Here is a 7,636-nt window from a genome sequence, read left to right on the forward strand (position 1 = left end):
GAGCATGAACCAGGGAATCAGGAACCCAAAATGGCTGTGCCCTTTATTCTATTTGCCTGAGTCTAGAGTAGCTTTACCAGGAAACAAATGTAGCTTAACTTCAAGGCTTCTCCCTCACTTCCAAAGATCCCCATGGGTGCTAAGAATTGCTGGAATATTCTATGTTGAGAGGGGAAGCTAGTTTGCAATCAGGGAACTTTTTTTTTTTTAGATGCAGTCTTGCTCTGTCACCCAGGCTAGAGTGCAGTGGTTCGATCACAGCTCACTGCAGTTTCCATCTCCTGGGCTCAAACAATCCTCCCACCTTGACCTGCAGAATAACTGGGACTATAGGCACATGCCACTGCTCCCAGTTAATTTTATATTCTTTTTCTTTTTTTGAGGCAGAGTCTCATTCTGTCACCCAGTCTGCTGGAGTGCAATGGCGCAATCTCGGCTCACTACAACCTCCACCTCCCAGGTTCAAGCAATTCCCCTTCCTTAGCCTCCTGAGTAACTGGGATTACAACCGCATACCGCTATGCCCAGCTAATTTTTGTATTTTTCGTAGACATAGGGTTTTACTCTATTGGTCAGGCTGGGCTTGAGCTCCTGACCTCAGGTGATCCACCTATCTCGGCCTCCCAAATATATTCTTTTTCTTAAAGATGGCCCCACAAAACACTGGATCCCAGGCCCTTATCCAATCTGTAACTACTTTTCTCCAATGCCTCCCTCTCCTGCAGCTCGTTGGAAAGACACAAGTAGAACGGGGCAATCTCGGCTCACCGCAACCTCCGCCTCCTGGGTTCAGGCAATTCTCCTGCCTCAGCCTCCTGAGTAGCTGGGATTACAGGCACGTGCCACCATGCCCAGCTAATTTTTTTGTATTTTTTAGTAGAGACGGGGTTTCACCATGTTGACCAGGATGGTCTCGATCTCTCGACCTCGTGATCCACCCGCCTCGGCCTCCCAAAGTGCTGGGATTACAGGCTTGAGCCACCGCGCCCGGCCTAGTTGAGATTCTTTTGGCTGCAAGTGACAGAAACCCAACTTAAACAAGCAGAAGGAAAAAGGGGAGAACTAGACTTTGAACCAGAGTTAGATAAAGGGAATAATTGATTTGCAAATGGAAATGTAGTCCGTAAGAATTTACTTAATAAGATATTTGGGATTTTGAATAGAATTTGTTTGTAAAAAACAGCACTCTGTTCTCAGCTAAGCGGTAACAATTATGGCATTCTTTGGTTATTTCAATTCTAAATCTCTCCAGTCTAATGCCTAAGTGTAAACAGTGGGGAAAAAAAACCCAAAAAGCATAATCCAGCACACTGGAAGAGAATTCAGAAGTTTTCACAGTTTGACTAATATATAAATGTGGTCCAAATAGTTATTTCTTTTTCTTTCTTTCTTTTCTTTTTTTTTTTTTTTTGAGACAGTCTTGCTCCATTGCCCCTGTTGGAGGGAGTGACATGATCTCTGCTCACTGCAACCTCCACCTCCCAGGTTCAAGTGATTCTCCTGCATCAGCCTTCTGAGTAGTTGGGACTACAGGCATGTACCACCACACCTGGCTAATTTTTGTATTTTTAGTAGAGCGGGGGTTTCACCATGTTTTCCAGGCTGATCTTAAACTCCTGACCTCAAGTGATCCACCTGCCGCGGCCTCCCAAAGCACTGGGATTACAGGCATGAGCCACCACACCCAGTTCCCAAATGGTTATTTCTTTCTTTCTTTCTTATTTTTATTTTTTTTTTTTTGAGACGGAGTTTCTCTCTTGCCACCCAGGCTGGAGTGCAATGGTGCGATCTCGGCTCACTGCAACCTCCACCTCCTGGGTTCAGGCAATTCTCCTGCCTCAGCCTCCTGAGTAGCTGGGATTACAGGCACGCGCCACCATGCCCAGCTAATATTTTGTATTTTTAGCAGAGACGGGGTTTCACCATGTTGACCAGGACGGTCTCAATCTCTTGACCTCGTGATCCACCCGCCTCGGACTCCCAAAGTGCTGGGATTACAGGCTTGAGCCACCACGCCTGGCCTTCCAAATGGTTATTTCTATGTAAACAGACAATTTTTTGGGGGGGGTGGGGACGGAGTTTCGCTCTTGTTACCCAGGTTGGAGTGCAATGGCACGATCTTTGCTCACCGCAACCTCCACCTCCTGGGTTCAAGCAATTCTCCTGCCTCAGCCTCCCGAGTAGCTGGGACTACAGGTGTGCACGACCATGCCCAGCTAATTTTTGTATTTTTAGTAGAGATGGATTTCACCATGTTGACCAGGATGGTCTTGATCACTTGACCTCATTATCCACCTGCCTCAGCCTCCCAAAGTGCTGGGATTACAGGTGTGAGCTACCACGCCTGGCCTCACAGACAATTTTTAAATAATGTGAAAATACAGGAGTGTTGTGGAAATACCAAGGTGGGAACACTGGCCCGCTGTGGCCAGGATGATGGCGCATCATGAGAAGGTAGCACTCTCGGTTGAGAAATGAGGCTGGAGAGACACAGCAGCCTGGCATATGGGGCTTGTCAATGCAGGTTGGTTTGGGCTCTGTTGAGGGATAATGAGAAGACATTTATAAGTTATGCAGGAAGAGTAGATGGTCAGATTTATTTTTGAAGAGATCCTGAATGGGAATGGATTTAGGGGTAGATAGAGAGCAAAATGGAGGCAAGAAGATCAATTAGGAAGCTGGTGAGATAGGGAAGAGATGTTTAAAGGCAGGAGTCCTGAGGATGAGAGGAGAAAACATATTTAAGACAGGTTCAGGAAGTACATGGACAGCCTGTGGTAATTATTGGTTGTCAGAGCAATATGGGAGAAGACACTAGGATGCTCCTGGATTTTTAGTTTCAATGACTGGGTGGTGCCTACAATTCACTGAAAGAAAGAATACAAGAGGAGAAGCAGGTTGGCTAGGAGGATGGAGAATTCAGTTAGTGGCAGCCCTGGAATTCCTCTATGGAAGAGATGCAGCCAGAAGGTATGTGGGATTTGTCCTGAAATTCTAATTAAAATTATAAGCATCCTGCATTTATTTAGCTTGCATGTTCAGATAGGATAGCATGGGTGGCAGATTATCTGAAGCCCTTCTCAATAGAAATTTAATCACCTTGTTTAACCAGACAAGAATATATGAATAACATAAATGTTTTGCATTCAGAGGGAATTTACCAGGCAAATAATAAGCTGAAGACCAGGGTGTGCATTACATTTTCATAAAGGTTTGTTTACTTAGCTACTTGGTGGTCAAATATTTCAGTTTATTTCTGTTCTGCTCTAAATGGCTTCAGTTCTAAAAAAAAGTTGCTGTCTTTCCTTTTATGTCATTTATTTTCAAATAAGTGCAGGGTAAAATCCTGTGATATAATTTTTTTTCTTTTTAATAATGAAGAGCCTTCTAAGGGTACTATGTTTAACAAAATTAAACTCATTCTTTTTCAAGGTAATCTGTTTCTAGGAATTACTGAAAAGTAAAGGGAAACTTTCCATAACATGATCAATTTTTAACACCCGAATCAGACCTTGAAAGAGCTGTGCCATTACAAATAGAAACCACATCTTATTGTTTTACTATTTCTTGAAGCATGGGTGACAAAATGTCACATCCTGAATTCAGCATTGACACTGTATTAGTTAAGATTCTTTTGGTTGCAAGTGACAGAAACCTAATTTAAACAAGGTCAAGAATAAAGGGAAGGCCAGGCACAGTGGCTCACACCTGTAATCCCAGCACTTTGGAAGGTCTAGGCGGGTGGATCACTTGAAGTCAGGAGTTTGAGATCAGCCTGGCCAACATGGTGAAACCCCGTCTCTACTAAAAATACAAGAATTAGTCAGGTGTGGTGGTGCATGCCTGTATTCCCAGCTACTTGGGAGGCTGGGGCAGGAGTATCCCCTGAATCCAGGAGGTGAAGGTTAAGCCAAGATGGCACCATTGTACTCCAGCCTGGATGACAGAGTGAGACTCTGTCTCAAAAAAAAAAAAAAAAAAAAAAAAAAATGCCGGGCGCGGTGGCTCAAGCCTGTAATCCCAGCACTTTGGGAGGCCGAGGCGGGTGGATCACGAGGTCGAGAGTTCGAGACCATCCTGGTCGACATGGTGAAACCTCGTCTCTACTAAAAATACAAAAAATCAGCTGGGCATGGTGGCGTGTGCCTGTAATCCCAGCTACTCAGGAGGCTGAGGCAGGAGAATTGCCTGAAACCAGGAGGCGGAGGTTGCGGTGAGCCGAGATCGCGCCATTGCACTCCAGCCTGGGTAACAAGAGCGAAACTCCGTCTCAAAAAAAAAAAAAAAAAAAGAAAAAGAAAAAAGAAAAAGAAAAAAAAAGAATAAAGGGAAGATTGAGAAAACCAAGGAAAAGGTAAGTGTGAAGTCTTGGGAATGACAAGACCCAGGAGCCATCCCACTGGCATAACACTCCGTTTCTCTCATTTCAAATCTGTGCTTCCCAGTGCCTGTTGGCTTCGTTCTCTCCTAGAGTAAGCAGACTTTCTTCACATGGAGGAACAGAGGGCCTGTTGGACTCATTCCTCCCACTCAGCCACAAGTAAGGGAAGAGAATCTCTCTCCACGATCTAGTTTTAGCAGTCTCAGGGAAGAAGAATTCTGATTGTTTTGGCTTGGTTCACAAACTCACTTCTTGAACCAGTCACTGCACCTAAAGGGGCAGAGTCTGTACCAGAAGAAAGGATAGAAGCACACACAGATGACCATCCGTCCAACCTGTGAAGCAGGTAGGCTTGGGGGGCTATAGGACATCCATGGGAGGCAGTGGGGCAAAATCTGGACATGTGAACCTGAGGCTCAGAGGACAGCACTGAACTAAACACATTCTGTCTGATGGCTCAGAAAGTCACTGATTGCCTTAACAAAATTAATGGCAGGATTTATTCCACACGCTCAGTAGATAGATTAACCCATGATCTTTATTCTCAGATAACCCTTCATATGTGTGTTAATAGAGGCTTAACTAGGATCAGACAGTGAAGTTCACAATTATAAAATAAATTGTTTTTAAGATAAAGCAAGCCAGGCAAAGTGGCTCATGCCTATAATCCCAGCACTCTGGGAGGCCAAGGCGGCCGGTGGATCACTTGAGGTCAGGAGTTTGAGACCAGCCTGACCAGCAAAACCCTGCCATGGCAAAACCCTGTCTCTACTAAAAATACAAAAATTAGCCAGGCATGGTGGTGCACACCTGTAATTCCAGCTACTCAGGAGGCTGAGGCAGGAGAATCGCTTGAATCCTTGAGGCAGAAGTTGCAATGAGCTAAGATTGCACCACTGCACTCTAGCCTGGGTGACGGAGTGAGACTCTTGTTTCAAAAAAAATGTTTTTAATAAAATAGATAAATAACTTAAAAAAAAAAAAGAATGTCGGCCGGATGCAGTGGCTCGCTCATGTAATCCCAGCACCCTGGGAGGCCAAGGCAGGTAGATCACTTGAGGTCAGGAGTTTAAGACTAGCCTGGCCAACATGGTAAAATCCGTATCTACTAAAAATACAAAAATTAGCAAGGTGGGGTGGCAGGCGCCTATAGTCCCAGCTACTCGGGAGGGTGAGGCGGGAGAATCACCTAAATCCAAGAGGCAGAGGTTTCAGTGAGCTGAGATTGCGCCATTGCAGTCCAGCCTGGGAGAATGAGTGAGACTTTGTATCAAAAAAAAAGTAAAAACAAAAAAGAATGTAAACTCCACGAGGAAGTTTTTGTCTGCTGTACTCACTGCCTGTTGTCAGTGTCCAGAGCAGTGCCTGTGCCTGTCACTACTAGGTGCTCAATAAATATTTGTGGAAAGAATAAATTAATGAGCGAATAAGCAAATAATATTTATTCTGTCCACAAATCCTTAGGAGGGCAGAAATTATGTACAAGTTAATTATACCAAATTGTGATTTTGGGTTCATATTTCTGGGCTCTTTGTATTTTTTTTTTTTCTTTTTTTAGACACAGTCTTGGTCTGTCACCCAGGCTGGAGTGCAATGACGCAATCTCGGCTCACTGCAACTTTTACCTCCCAGGCTCAAGCAATTCTTCTGCCTCAGCCTCCCAAGTAGCTGGGATTACAGGTGCCTGCTCCCACGCCCACCTAATTTTTTTGTATTTTTAGTAGAGATGGAATTTCGCCATGTTGGCCAGGCTGGTCTTGAACACCTGACCTCAGGTGATCCACCCACCTTGGCCTCCCAAAGTGCTGGGATTACAGGTGTGAGCCACTGTACACGGCCACTATTTGTATATTATTTATTCTTGCTGCTGGCTTTTCCAATGGATTTTTCCTGTATGGTCAAGGAGGAGGAGCTAAGAAAATGGAGCAAAAATGGTGGCCTTGGGTTCCGGCCCCACTCTGTTGGTGATAATAACAACTAACATTACAATTTTCTTCCAAAAGTTATTACATTTGGTTCTCAGAATATCCCTGTGAAGCAGGTGTCATTACTTTCATTTTCAGATAGAGAAACAAGTTTAGAGAGACTCTCCCAATACCACTCAAGTGGCATTAAATCAGTCTCCATCTAAACCCTGGTCTTACCATGCCAAAGTCCATGTTTATTCCATGGCACCTGGCTGCCTCCCTCACTGGTTGTATAGGCTGAGAAAGCCACTTCCCCTTTCTGGGACTCAGTTCCTGCAACTAGAAGAATGCCTAGGGAAGTTCCTAGATTTCTTTAAATTCTATGAGTCTAGGAGCCTTTTTTTCTTGATCATCTTTTTTATTTTATAAGACAGAGTTTTGCTCTTGCTGCCCAGGCAGGAGTGCAATGGTGTGAGCCTGGCTCACTGCAACCTCTGTCTCCTGGGTTCAAGAGATACTCCTACCTCAGCCTCCTGAGTAGCTGGGATTATAGGCACCCACCACCACACCCAGCTAATTTTTTGTATTTTTAGTAGAAATGGGGTTTCAACATGTTGGCCAGGCTGGTCTTGAACTCCTGCACTCAGGTGATCCACCCACTGTGGCCTCCCAAACTGCTGGGATTACAGGTGTGAGCCACTGAGCCTGGCCCTCCATCATCTATTTTTAAAATTGCTATAGCTTTAAGAAGTACTAAAGTCATGAGATGTGATTCTGATTGTAATTGCACAGCTCTTTCAAAGTCTGATTCAGGTGCTAAAAATCATATACAGTATGTACAACTTCCCTTTACTTTTCAGTAATTCCTAGAAACAGAGTACCTTGAAAAAGAATGAGTTTGATTTTGTTAAACATAGTGCCCTCAGAGGGGTCTTCATTATTAAGAAGAAAAGAAAATGCCCTGAGAGGATTTTACTCTGAACTTATTTGAAAACAAATGATGTAAGAGGAAATACGGCAACTTTTCTAGAAATGAAGCCATTTAGAGCAGAAGAAAAATAAATTAATTGGAAATATTTGACCACCAAGTAGCTAAGTAAACAAACCGTTCTGAAAATATAATGCAAGATAAGGTCTTGGGTTTATTATTTTCCTGGTAATTCCCTTTGTATGCAGAACATTCATGTTATTCACATATCCTTGTCTGTTTAAACACAGTGATTACACTGCTATTGAGCATCAGGGCAAGCAGAGTTGTGTTTTTTCTCACAGGACATTTTGTTTTGTCTCCAACTTTTATTTGTGGCCATATAGAAGTACATGAAAAAACTTTACACAGAAAAATCTG

This window comes from Saimiri boliviensis, chromosome 12, assembly GCF_048565385.1.
Source record: "Saimiri boliviensis isolate mSaiBol1 chromosome 12, mSaiBol1.pri, whole genome shotgun sequence".
Taxonomy (NCBI): Eukaryota; Metazoa; Chordata; class Mammalia; order Primates; family Cebidae; genus Saimiri; species Saimiri boliviensis.